We start from the raw sequence: 15,104 nt of genomic DNA, 5'->3' as shown, positions 1-15,104 counted from the left end.
TGAATTGGTTGGTAAGGGAAAGAAGTTCAAAGGGAAGAATTCTCAAACCAAACCAGAATCCAACCAAGGGGGAAAGAAGAAAGACTTTTCCAAAATAAAATGCTTCAATTGTCAAGAATTCAAGAAATATGCTACAAAGTGTCCACACAAAAATTCTAGCAGGAAGAACTAAGAAGGAGAAACATGTGAAGCATTGGCTTCACAATTTGAGCTATGCTTCACCCTAATTGCATGCATGGACAACACTATGATGGGGCGTGCATGGTACTTGGATTCGAGTGTCTCATTCCACATGGTAGGGTGTAGAGAGTATTTCAGTGACTTGGAGGAGAAATATCTTCAGATGCATATTGAGCTTGGAGATGGTGGAAGGTACAGTGCTACCAAGATTGGTATAGTAACCTTTAAGAGGGAGTTGGGATCCCCTCTTTGCCTCAAAGATGTCATGTTTGTTCCAGGCCTAAAGAAGAATCTCATCTCTATTGTAGTTTTGGAAGATTGTAGTTATGATGTAATCTTCAGCAAAGGGAAAGCATTTCTGAGACACATAACCACTAGATAGGTGAAGAACATCAAGGTTCAAGTTAATAATCTATACAAGTTGGATGTGGAATATTGTGTTGCAATAAGTAGTAAGGCAGAGAAAATGCAGAGCCACGATTTTGGTGAAATTTGGCACAAAATATTGGACCATTTGCATCATGGTGCCCTAAAAATTATGCATTAAATAACCATTGGCCTCTTGAAAGGAGCACTTGAGCAGCAGGATGTATGCAAATGTTGTACCTTGGCGAAGTATGTGAGATCCACACTCCATGAGCGAGACAACAAAGCACATGTAGTCTTGGAGAGAGACCACTCTAATGTTTGTGGACCCTTCTCGACAACCTCCACTGCCAAACACAAATATTTTGTCATTTTTATTGATGATTTCTCAAGGAAGTGTTGGAATTTCTTCGTGCAGAAGAAGGATGAGACACTCTCAAAGTTTATAGAATTCAAGGCACTAGCTGAGAAAGAGGTCGACAAGAATTTGAAGGCTCTTAGGAGTGACAATGGAGGTGAGTATGTTTTGAATGACTTCAAGGATTTTTGTGTGAAAGAAGGCATTCAAAGAGAGTTGACAACACCAACCCACAATAGAATGGGGTTGCTGAGAGGAAGAACTAGAGCATTGTGGGAGATGCGAGAGCTATGCTACATGATCAAGGCTTACCATTGCATTTGTGGGAAAAGGCATGTAACACAACAGTATACCTACAGAACTGGAGTCCTCGTCAGATTATTTGTATGATTACATCCGAGGAGGATTTCTCGAGGAGAAAGCCGAATTTGTCTCACTTTAGAATATTTTGAGGCTCTGTATATTGTCATGTCTCCAAATATTCGAGGAAGAAGCTTGAGCTGACAGTAGAGTTTGGAGTTTTTGTGGGCTATGTTGAAACTCCACCTAATTACTGTGTGTATTTACCTTCCCTTAGAATGATAGTTGTGTGAATGGATGTAAAGTTTGATGAGGAGAAAGTGATACAATGCTCTCTCGAGAGGGAGCTTCAGATCCCACCGGAAGAGGATCTTTTAGCTCCAAAGGAGGAGCCTCACGAAGTTTTGGAGGAGCCACAAATAGAGGAGTAGAGAGTGGAGACATCCACTCAAGTAGAATCGTCTAGAGAAAATAGAAAAAGAACTAAGGAAGCTAATAGACTTGTGTAGGATGCGAGGGAGAATGTGGGAGCTCCTTCAAATTTGCGCAGACAAAGGAGACCACTTGAGAGGTACAATGGCTACATGGATCTAATGACTGACCTTAAAGAGACTGAGTCATCCTCTTTCGAGGAAGTAGTTGAGAAAAATGTTTGGGTTGATACAATGGTAGAAGAATATGAATCCATCATGAAGAACAATATTTGGGAAGTGGTCCCAAGACCGGCAGATAAATCAGTTGTGGGTTCGAGATGGATCTTCAATGTTAAGCATGCAGCAAACAAAAGCATAGACAAGTATAAGGCTAGATTTGTGGCCAAAGGATTCTCTCAAATTGAGGGAATTGACTATGAGGAAACCTTTGCTCCTATAGCAAGGTATTCATCCATTAGCTCAATTCTTTTACTGGATGCACAGATGGGGTGGAATATCCACTAAATTGATGTATAAACAACATTTCTCAATTGTGTTATTGACGATGAGGTGTACATAGAGAAACTAGAAGGCTTTGAGACATTTTACCGGGAGTCTCATGTGTGCAGACTGAAGCGAGCATTGTATGGTCTCAAACAGACACCTTGTGCTTGGTACACTAGGATCGAGAGTTATCTCACAGGATTGGGATTCACCAAAAGTAAAGCATATGTGAACCTCTATCATATTTTGGTAGAAGGTGGATTGCTTAACATTTTTTTATATGTTGATGATTTAATATTAACATGTGATGAGCAATTGATCAGCTCTTGTAAGGAGGACCTTGCAAGGGAATTCGAAATGAAGGACACAGGTCTCATGCACTACCTCCCGTGGCTAGAAGTATGACAAGGTGATGGAGAATTATTTGTATCTCAGGGAAAGTATGCCAACGAGAGATTGCATATATTTCACATGGAGAGTTGTAAAAACATGAAGACACCTCTAACAACCAACAGGAGGAAGAGACTACCACTTCAAGTGAAGAGGTTGATGCTACCATTTACTAACATTTAGTGGGTTCACTGATGTATCTTGTGAACACACAACCATACATGTGCTATACAGTCAACCACTTGAGCCAAGCTATGGTTAGGCCAATGCAATTATATTGGAAGGCAACTAAGCATGTTTTACGATACCTCAGAGGCACTACCCAATATGGATTATGATACAAACAGACAGAGGGAGTGAAGTTTTGTGGCTTCACAAATGAAGATTACGTAGGGAGTCCAACTAACTGAAAGAGTACATCAGGTGGAATTTTCAATGTTTGGCCCATAGCAATTTCTTGGTATAGTAGGAAACAAAGGTCTATGGTGCTCAGCTCGAAAGAATCGTAATACATGGTTGCAAGTCAAGCAAAATGTGAGGTGATCTGTATATGAAAAATACTCATGGGACTATTTGGTCAGATGATGGATCCAATTGTGACTTATTGTGATAATCAGAGTTGCATTAAGCTCTTTGAGAATTTGGTATTTCACGATCGATCCAAGCATATAGATATATGGTACCATCGTTTATGGGACTATGTGTAAAGGCGGATAATGTTACTACAATACATTCTGATAGAGGAACAAGATGTTGACATCTTGACAAAGGCTTTGTCAAGAGGGAAGTTTGAATTCCATAGGTGCAGGATATCGGTGGTTGATAATCCCTTTCATGCTAAGAGGGAGTGTTGAGAAGTGCAATAAGAAAGTCTCAATTTGAATTTGCCTTGGTCAAATAGACAAAATTCGAATTTCCACATCAGTAGACAACTTGGAGGCAGTTAACTTGTGTGGCATGACTCTTGTCACTCAGTTAGCTCAGTAAATTCGAGTTGGAGGGCTTGAGTTCAATTAAGCATGCGTGATTGTTAAATTTTAGTAATCTAATTCATTTATATCCAGTTGAGTTCAGTTAAACTAGTTCTAACAGGTTGAGGAACTAGTGGAAGGTTAGTTTGCAGTGGGACAACAGTGTAAATTATTAATCATCCAGTTAACTAATTAATCAGCCTAAAGTAACTAGTGCATGCACAAAATTTGAGTTCCCAGCTGTGGTGGAGATTCCAAGACACCGTAACAAACAGTTGTAAATTACTTTGACTATACTTGTATTACATGCAGTCAGATGATCAAACCCTGGGAATTGTGAAATCAATTGGAGGAAAGTTCCTAAAAAATAGGGGATAATTCTCTAGGATTTATGCAAGGAAATAGGGGCTCAAGCAGAGGAAGAAATTGACTAAGTCTGGGTCAACACTTCTCACTAAGCAGAGAGATATGTTATTCACTTGTAGGTTGTGCTTAGTGCGGGCAAGCAATTGTAATACATCTCTATTCATCTAATTAATGCAAAGAGGCTTGAAGGGATTTCCCCAGTTGGGTTTCCCTAGAAAAAATGATGTGCATGTGTGTTATTTCTTATTGCATGTCTGAGATTGTTATTCTAAATTGTAAATTGAATCCCACATATTGGTATAGTAGAATTGTGTCTCTTGATTCAGATTAAAATTTCTTGAGCAGTTGCAATTCTATCACCATATTTCTTCACTATATTATGATTTTTCTTTTGATATTTAATGTTTTTTGTTCGTTTTCATATGATCTTATCTTTTTGACAGAATATATCACCATATTTCTTCAGTATATTATGATTTTTCTTTTGATATTTAATGTTGTTTGTTCGTTTTCCTATGATCTCATATTTTTGAGATAATATATGGAAGCATAAATTATTAGTCTACAATGTGTTTGTGATGTGAAACTTTAGCAAAATGTCAATATTTGCATATTTGTTTATTTTGAAATGATATACTGCAAACTGATACAAAGTGTCTTCAATGGGTGATATTATGCTTGGGTGTAATATTTCAATTCAATTTTGAATAGTAACATAATAATTATTTATTATTAAAAATTTGAATATTTATTTTAGTCAATGTTATTAGGACTAGAGAATTTTCCAAACTGTTTCATCCCAAAAACAAAAACTAGACTAGAATTAGCGAAAAAACTAGAATAAAAATCTGGTGTATATATATATATGAACATGTTTTTGCTCATACATTTGAGTTTCTTTGTTTTATAATTTGACATTTTAAAATAGAGAGGAGGGCACTTATAAGTAAGGAGGTGGAAATTACTAATTGATTTCTATTTCCAAAGACTTTTCTGAGGATATAAGGATAAGGTTTTTGACAAGGATTTATAATTTCAAAATTATTTGGTTATTAGATTAATCTTTCTCTTATTTTATTATTATTAACAAAATTGGTAATTGGATGGTCATGTCTTTTAAATTAGTCTTTATTAAATTAAAATTATGTATTTTATTTAAGATAACTTATTTGTTAATTTTTTATTTTATTTTATTATTATTATTATTTTTAATTCGTTAATATAAGTAAAATGAACATTCTTTTTATATAAGTGAAAAATCCATAAAATGATATTTATATATCTTATTAAAAATAAAACGTTTATAAAATTGTATTTATATGTTAGTTTATGTATCATTCATACACATTGAATCTGCATTATTTGTGATTACTTTCATCCTATATCACAACCTTACTTATCTTTTTATGTAATTAATTAAATTGCTTACTTCATATCTTTTCTTCTAACATAATTAAACTTATTATAACAATACAAATCTCTCATTAAAAAAAAAAAATCAAATATTTATAATAAATACAAAATCAATATAAATTAATATTAATTTTTAATATATATCAATTTTATATTAAAAAATTAAAAATATAATTTATTTTTCAAATACTTTTAAAATATTTTTAATATTTCTTAAAAATAATATTTTTATATATAAGTCTACATCATTCGCACAAGAAACAAAAAAAACACATGGTATAAATATCTAAAAAAGCAAGAACAGTGACATTGCCACCACTTGACTCTTATTAATATAAACAAGTAAAGTGGCAAGTCCCTACCTACACATCCTCATTTTTAGAAATATGTGTATTGGTAAGGTCGATTGGTGGTCGTTCTACGTACAAGGTGCTTTCAACACATGAGTGACACTATATATTTTCTGAGGGTTTACCTTGCGAAATATAAGTAAACCACCTACCCGTTCACCCTTTTACACTCTATTTACTTGGACAACTAACATCTATGCTGAAGGTTTTATATATATATATATATATATATATATATATATATATATATATATATATATATATATATATATATACACTTGGACAACTAACATCTATGATGAAGGTTAATTTATATATATATATAAAGAGTAGATTTCTTTCTCCTTGTTTAATTAAGAAAGAGGTACATAGTATAGTGTATTTCAAGATACTCTACATATTTTAAGATAATCATATATAGGCATGTTAATGATACTTGAATCTAAGAAAGTCATCATTAAACCTTCCCAACCACTTGAAATACACTGAATTAACATTAATCAACTAAATATGCCAAAAAAAACCATTTATTTTCGGGTATTGTTTTCCATGTCATTAAAGAACATCATTGTTAACCACTCCACTTCGTCTAGTTTCATAGTCTTTGTAAGTCCCTCATTTATTCTAGTTGGGGTTGTCGCTGAGATTTAATATGTATGCGGGATAAAGGATAACAACTGGATATAATACTAACTTAGACAACAAATTAATTATAGTAAAAGATATCCTGCTCTTAATGCATCTGCGCATCTAATGTCTATTACAAAGGGTCATTCATTGGGGTTACCGAATATTGCTTGGGTGATTATGTGCCGCCTAAGTCATAAATACATATGTATTTGATTTTTTATGATTCATAATGTTAATAAAAAGAATTTTTGAGAAAATCATATTGATATTTTTCAGATCGACTTGTTTCTAATTTACTAAATGGTTTATCAACTGGATTAAAATGAAAAAACTATTCTCAAAATGTAAATAATAATGTAGAAATGCAACAATTACATTCCAATAGATAATTTTTTTTTTATTAATAATAATTTAGCTTAAGGTTGAAACAATTATTAAATTAAAGAAACCTTAAAAAAAATAGAATGAAAATAACCAAAAGTAAGGAATAAAGAAAAGAAAATATTAATAAATAAACCAATGTGTGTGTATATATATATATTAACTATGTTACATATATTAATAAAAAAAGGAAAATAATAATAATAAGGTTTAAAATAACAAACAAAAATATTCTATTATTAAAAAAATAAGATTATGTATCAATAGTTAGTAAAAAATATTAAAAATTAATAAATTAATAAAAGTATATATAAATTAATTGAATATAGATAAATTTTTTGGATCACCTTCATCATAGTGGTAGTTACCTAAAGCTTAGTAAGAACCTTTTAAAGAAAATATTGAAAGTTGTTGCTTTAGCTATTAAATCTAACAATATCATTAATTTAATAAGCCACAAGTTTATTGAGAGCAACCTTCTTACTCCTAGGATCTATGGGTTTCCCAATATCCATAAGGAAGGAGCCCCCCTTAGACCCACTGTCAATACAATAGGTGGGCCAACTTATCATCTAGCTAAACATTTAGCCTGGAAGCTAAAGCCCCTTGTTGGTCTTATGGAATCATTTGTTAAGGATTCATAATCATTTTTTAATTAGTTAAAGGGTTTGAAGCTTGAACCTAATGATATTCTTGTGAGTGTTTTTGTGGTTTTTTCATACACCAATATCCCTATCAATGAGGCTATTGAGGTGATCAATTGAGTTACTGATCCTGACACAACCAAGTTGGTCTAGACCTACCTTACTTATAACTCTTTCAGCTTTGATGGTGAATTCTATGAATAGACTTACGGAGTGGCCGCGGGTTCTCCACTCTTCCCTGTCGTAGCTAACTTGTTCATGGAATATTTTAAATCCAAGGAAATGGCTTCAGCCCAATTACGACCAAAATAATGGAAAAGGTTTGTAAATGATACCTTCATCATCTGGCCTCATGGGTGTGAAAAATTAGATCTAATTTTTCAACATATTTAGAGTTAATCTAGCTCCATTAACTTTACTATGGAGACAAAAGTCAATGATAGCCCACATTTCCTTGACGTGCTTATTTCTTAGAAAGATGATGGTTCTTTTTTACACCAGGTCTTTTGTAAGAAGACTCACACTGAGCAATATCTTCATGCTAGTTCCCACCATTACCCTGCCCAAAAGCTTGGAGTTCTCAACACATTGGCTACTTGGGCTTAAGGGTCTCGAATCAAAGTCACTTGGACGATGAGAAATCCCATCTTCTTAAAGTATTCGATAATAATGGTTACAATAAGCACCTTGGTCTCAAATATTTCTCAAAGATGAGCAATGGTCTGAGGATAAGGAGAGAGCCTGGAGATTGGTATACCAAAGTTCAAGTTCCCTTTATCCAATGAACCACTGACAAGATTTCTCAGATTCTTAAGAAGCACAAGGTCTCTTCTACCTTTAATCTCATGAACACCATTCAGATCTCCCTTAGATCTATCAAAGGCCCTATGGACCCTAAATACATGAAAGGTGTTTATGTAATCCCCTATCCATGTGGGACTTCATACATTGAAGAAATTGGTCGCTCCATAAGACATAGGATTCATGAGCAAACAAATGACATCAAACATTGTAGGACTAACTCCTCAACTTTGGTCAAACATGCTAAGAAGACAACACACCATATTTGCATAGAAGAGTCTCATGTCATTGCCAATATTGATCATTTCCATTATCGAAAGTTCAGGGAGGCCATACAAATTGAAAAAATATCCAACACTCTAAATGGGGACGATGGTTGGAATATTAACAGTTGTTGGATCCCCCTCTATCCTCTTGAGGTTCTTCATCCTTGACCCACCTTTCTTTATTTTGTGGTCTACTCCTTTATCCTTTTTATTTAACTTTAATTTAAAGTTTCAAGCTTATTTTATTTTTCCTATTTATTCACAGTGATATTCATAACATTTTCCTACTTTTTTCTTGTTAAGATTCTTATCGTTAAGTTTTAATTGATTTTAATTAGATTAAGTACTTTTTAGTCTTTTTGATAATTATATATTTCATCTCTCACACTTAACTAACTAACTAACTATATATATATATATATATATATATATATATATATATATATATAGATATTATTTCTTCTTATTTTTTAATTTTCATTCTCATTTATATATATATTAAAATGATGATGATGATGATTAACGTCCACTAAGACCAATGCGGTCTATCAAACCTCAAGAAAGGAGAATCTAATTGTCATTCTTCAAAATCTTATTTCTATGATCAAGGAGTAGGGAAAGAATCGTTCCAAGATTGTTATAATTGGGCTGACTTAATAAGTCAAGAAGATTGGAGGTGTGGCTGATGATAGGGAATTGAGAGCAGATGTGGGAAAGAGTTAGACAGTCTAAAAGGAATTGCTTTTCATCTTCCACCTTCTTAGTATCACAAATTTGACATATTCTATCGCGCTAGGGAGTCTTGGGAGTAGACCACAACCCTATCTCACTCCGAAGCTCATGTGAGTTAGTTCTAATCCTAGTGATGTTCAATTTCTTCTTAGTGTTAGTCAACATAGAGAGATAATTCTGGTTATCAAGGGTGGGGTTGATCACCTCCTTATAGTACCTTAGCTTCCTTTTACCCTCCAGCTCCTTAGCATTCCACATCTTGTCCTTAAAACTGGAGGTAATATTATCTTTGATATTTCCATTGCTTACCTTCATGATCTCCCCCTTAATCCCCCAAAGGTTGAGCCAAGACTGAGGATCCTGATGCCACCCGCGCATGAGGCGCAGGTGGGGGTTTTAACTAAAGTTAGAAGTAATTTTTAGGAGCCTCTTGGAGAATCATCATCATCACCATCATCAATTTTTCTAAATAAATATTTTATTTATAATTGTCCTCTACTCTTATATATATATATATATATATATATATATATATATATATATATATATCATTTTTATTTTCTTTATTCAATTCATTTATATATTTTTTTATTATTAATTTATTTATTTTTAATAGTTTTTACTAACTATTACATAATCTTATATTTTTTAATAATAAAATGGTTTTGTTTGTTATTTTGAATTTTACTTACTATTATTTTATTTTATTTCGTTAATATCTATATCTATATATATATATATATACACACACACACACACACACACACACACACCCACACTGGAATTTGAGTGTCTCACTAGTTTTTTAGGTATTGAATCTATTTATACATTTAAAAATGCTTTTTAAACCACAAAAAATCACATTCTTTCTTGAAATTATTTTAAGATTCTAGTGAAAAAATCTATTTTGTCTATATATTAGATTACTCCATATTTTATTTTGTTTCTTTGTTCCTTATTTTTAGTTATTTTATTTTTGTTTTTGATTTTTTATGTTATCTCTTTTCTTTTAATTTTTTATATTTTAGACGTTTCTTTAATTTAATAATAATTTTAATCTTAAGTTGAATTATTATTAATAAATCTTTGTTATCCATTACATCTTTGTATTATTTATTGGAGTTGTCTTTAGTGTGACTTTTTGGAAGCTTTTAGGGTGGGTTTTTCAGGTCAAATTTTATCTAAAATTCCGCAGGAATTTATTGAAATCACAAGTTTGATGGGTAATCATGTGCAATCGAAGTGCCCTAGGGTTTTCTAGGGTGCTGAATCCATATATATATAGTTAAAAAACTAGTTTAAATAACACAAATCAAGATTTCACCTCAAATTTTTCCACCAAATTCCGGCACCGGAAACTCCAAAAAGTCACACTAAAAACAACTCCTTATTTATTTACATTTTGAGATTAGTTTTTCCATCTTAATTTTAATGATAACCCGAATTCTTAATTTAAAACATCAATGTAATTTTCCAAAAACAACTTTTTATAAAGAATTTATTATTAATCACAATATTAAAATATTTAAAAATATTTAATATAATATGTCAGTATTTTAGCTAAAGGATCAAATTCACAATATTAAAATATTTTAAAATATTTAATTAATAATAATGATTAAAAATTATAAAATTAGAATTATTATACGTAAGACCACTGTTATGTGTCGGGCAAGCCATAAATAACAACCAAGCACAGAAAAATTGTATTGCCGCAATACGTTAGCATATCAACTAGAGGTCAAATTTACAACTCACAATATTAAAGTATTTAAAAATATTTAATTAATGATAATGATGATTTTAAAACATTTAATTATCCTGATAATGATGATCCATTAAAATGCTAGTGACAAAGTTAATACAAGTTTATTTTATCATTTCGAAAGCATAATACTTAAGGATAGTGTAATCTGTGCACACATTTTTTAATGTATAGATGGAGTACAAGTACCCAAGGAGAAAGAGGTAACTCCAATAAGTTGAGTTTGTGATTTATACGATTGACCCAATGGCCATCAAGGGAAACAAAAAAAATCATCAGGCCATATTTTGCAATGTTCTTTCCTGGGTATAGATACCAAATCCACTTAAGGAGAATAGTTGAGTAGTTGGGATTCTAACATCCAAGTTATGAGGCTTAGAATAGTATTTGTATTTCATACAACAACCCATTATGACTCAAATTTTTTGAAAGTTGTTTTATTTGCATAAGATCAACACATAATAGTAAAATTGACATCAAAATTTGGAAGTAAGTTTATTCTTTAGCCTCCTTCTCAATGTTAAATTTTTTTCTATTGATTTCATTTACTATAAATGAAGTTTTTTTTTGTAACTGATGCCAACCACTACTCTCTACTTTCCAATCTTGTAAGCTATGGTGGAAGTAGATTTAAAACATGACCACAATGCCATATTAGTTAATATAAATCCCTTTTTTTAATTGATAGAATGATAGTTTAGGGATTAAATCTTATCAAGGATCAATAATTACAGTTAAAAATGTTTATGTTTGAAATTTCTTTCTTTGAAAGGTGATGTTTTGTGATGGAATTGCTTGGAAAAAGCACAACATGCACAACTACGCTTGATGCTACCAAAGTGAAACAGTTGAAGGGAACTATTGAAAATGCCTCCTCCTTTAAATTATTCATCGATATGTCCTCTTTATTCGAAATCCAGATGTCATGCTTCTTAGATATCCTTCTTGTTAGTGAAAGCATGATGGGTTGGGTCTACTCACTTGAGTCAATCAAATGTTCCAAACTCTTCTTTCTTCATAGGAAAACGAAAAAGCTTGGAGTTAACGAAATTTAGCTCTAAAGTAGAAAACAAGATAGTATTAGGGACAAAGTAATCTTGGACAGAGAAAAAAAATAGTACGTACACAAACTTATCTTAATAAAAAACCAACAACTAGTCACATGAAATGAAAATAAATCAGCATATGAAGAAGAAAAAAAAAATCAAGTAGGCAAAAAGAAATCAATAATTTCTTTATTCATGGATCTAAGGTTGTCCTAAGCTCCCTAAACATACTGACATGGAGCAATGCATGCAACTTCAATCAATTAGGCCATTATGCAACTTTTCTATAGTGAGGTGAGAGTTCCTTATGTATATCAATCTATATTTTTCATTTATGCTTGAAATCTTAAATATCTGATTTTTCTCCTATAAATAAAAACCAATAAGAAGAACAAACAAGTGCAAAAAATTACTAGGAATATGAAACCTTCTTAGAGGAAGGCACCAGGCTATGATAATGCGCCTTATTATGTTCTTGATTACGCTGCGGGCCACTGTGTGTGAGGTTAAGTGCTATTGTCTACGTTGTTGCTTATATGGTGTTTGCTTTCTTGTAGCTAGACTAGAGTATACTGATTTGGAATTGAGCGAGGGGGGGGGGGGGATCGAATAGCAAAGGATATTGAGGCACAACATGAAAAACGAAAGGTAAGACCTGGACCTTCTAGACGGGCGATTCCACGAAGAATTAGAATAGGAAACTAAGGAAATATGAGAATGAGGTGAAAGTTTCAAGAACAATGTCAAACAGGTGAAAGCTTCAGGAACAATGTCAAAGGAGAGTAAAGAAATAGACTTCTTGGCCCCTCGCGTTGCATTAATCTTACATGAAAATCCCTGGAAGTATCGAGGGAAGCTATGCCCATGACCAAAGGTGAAAACTTAAAGAATAATGACTAGAACCAAAGATAGCTAACATGCAAGGGACATGGGGCATGCAAAAGTGTTGACACATATGCCGAACATGTATTTACGCATTTACAAACAAGAATAATGTCACTTTCTAAGCCTTAGTATGGAAATTTTTTCCTTAACATAAAATGTCTCAGAATTGATGCTAAGTTGAAGGTAGAATTAGTTCATTTGAACCAAAAATTCTCTCAATTACTTATACTTATCCTTAGTTTTGTCTCGTTATGAGGCCAAATAAGAATAAGATTTCACTCTTTGGCCAAAGGAAAAGAGACGATATACTTGATTATTAAAGGAAAATGGTAGGTACACAATATCTAACGAAGCATAGTTTAAAAAGTCTATTGATTTATGTGCAAGATCTACGAAAAAGAGCATCTCAATTACCATAGTCCTAAGTAGGGAATAATAAGGCTCTAACATATAGATGCAACCATATTATAAATAAGTAGTTCTTTAAATATAGAGATATAAATAATTAGATGTTATTCTATAATTTTAACTTGTTAAATTTATTATAATTTAATTGTTAATTAGCTGTGTGGATAATTATTATTGACTTTTATCTATAAATGTGGAATGATTAATTAATATAATTAAAAAAAAAAAACCAAATTACTTGAAATGACCACTTGTAATATATTGTTTTTCTAAAATTCAACTTATTATTTTTCTAAAGTTTTTGCTATTTTTTTTTAAATTGTTAACAACTAATTTTGGGATTGTGGTAAATTTGTAAATATTTTTGTAAATAAGTAATTTGGAGAAAAATGAAGAGTCATCAAACTTCTTGGAAGATGAAGCCAGATGTTACTTCACTTATATTTCATATATGAAAAGGATGTTTAATGGATGGACTTATTCATATTCTCCTGACATTGACATCATAGCAAGGTTGATATATTTTATAAATTGGTGATGTTAAACTTAGAGAAAATGCAAGAAATTTGATAATCAGGCCAAGACAGCCAAGTGAGCCTTCACTTCTCACCTCCTTTTGAAGGCTTCATTACAATTAATTGATGCACACAATACCATGAGGTACCAAAACAATGGGCTCAGGAACCACCATGTTTGACCTAAAACAAGGCTTAATATAATGCCCCATTCACTAAATAGGTTAACCTAACAGTCCACCTTCAAACTTGACATGGAGTAATTATCTAGAGCTAACCCCCTCACAATTTATAACTTAGTATATAGGAATTTGACACGCCTAACCCCATCACCTAGGTCTATGTGTTATCAATGATTTACTAAGGGTACACATGCCTAACCAAGTTTCATAGTTATATTTCCATTTATATGCAATTAAAATTTGCAACTCCATTATAATGACCTTTTTAATTTATTTATTTTTCCCATAAGGAAAAATCGTAATTTCATTAAGATAAAGAAATTACATTCTGTAGATGCAAAGCATATTCAGATCTGAAGAAAACAAAAAAGCAAATAAATGTTGTCTTTATCCACACAGGGAGGCAACAATATATAAGGCAAAAACCAAGCCATCACATACTATTATCCAAACTGTTTGATAATCTATCATTATTTATATACATACTAAATTGTTATGTATCTGTCCATAACAAAGCCAAAAATATAACAAAAAATAAATAAAATAAATAAATAAAATATAAATATAAATAAATAAATAAAAATAAATAAAACAAATAAAATAAAATAAATAAATAAATAAAATAAAATAAAATAAAAAATTATGTTGGGATGTCCATAAAAGGTCGATGGAAGTATTGGTATTAATCTCCCTCATGTTGTTCCCTGATCAACCAAATTCCCGGCTCCCCGAGCGCAACCTCTTTGGATAAGCTGTCAACAACCCTGTTCTGCTCCCTGTAAATATGTTTACAAGTAAAAGAATCAAAAGATGATATAATCTCATAGTTTCATCCAGTATGTGATTTAAAGAATATGTAGCACATCTAGAATCCCTGTTAAGCCAATCACATATGATTTTAGAATCCCCAAATAATTGCAATTCTCTGCAGTTTTTTTCCAGTGCAAATGATATGAGGTGTTTTGCAGCAAGTAGCTCAATATAGTTATTAGTGCCTTTGCTTAATCCTATGAGCATTCTAAATGAATGTTGTTGATTTAGATGCAAGATAGCACCCCCTCCACATCCTCTCTCTTGTGCCTCCCCATCAAAAAAAGCCCATGGTTTGCTTTGATCTATTTGAATAGGTGAAAGGATGCGGGGATTTCAGGGGGGAGGGTCATCCAGAATGATGGAAAAATCCCCCATAACCCTGGCAGCCAGAACAGACCATATCGACACAGTATCCTAAAATATTA

At 32.1% G+C, this 15,104-nt stretch overlaps 1 protein-coding gene across 1 annotated transcript in view; it reads right to left on the bottom strand.

The window, feature by feature from the left end:
* Positions 1-15,104, bottom strand: part of LOC149150441 (uncharacterized) — a 34,286-nt gene that overhangs the window by 17,615 nt on the left and 1,567 nt on the right. The gene's annotated exons all lie outside the window — the stretch shown is intronic.

The sequence above is a fragment of the Pinus tabuliformis genome, chromosome 9, assembly GCF_031772625.1.
Source record: "Pinus tabuliformis cultivar Carrire ecotype Pingquan chromosome 9, CPIR1, whole genome shotgun sequence".
Lineage (NCBI taxonomy): Eukaryota > Viridiplantae > Streptophyta > Pinopsida > Pinales > Pinaceae > Pinus > Pinus tabuliformis.
Note: the sequence above shows the minus strand (reverse complement) of the source record. Positions and strands in the feature narration are given on the sequence as shown.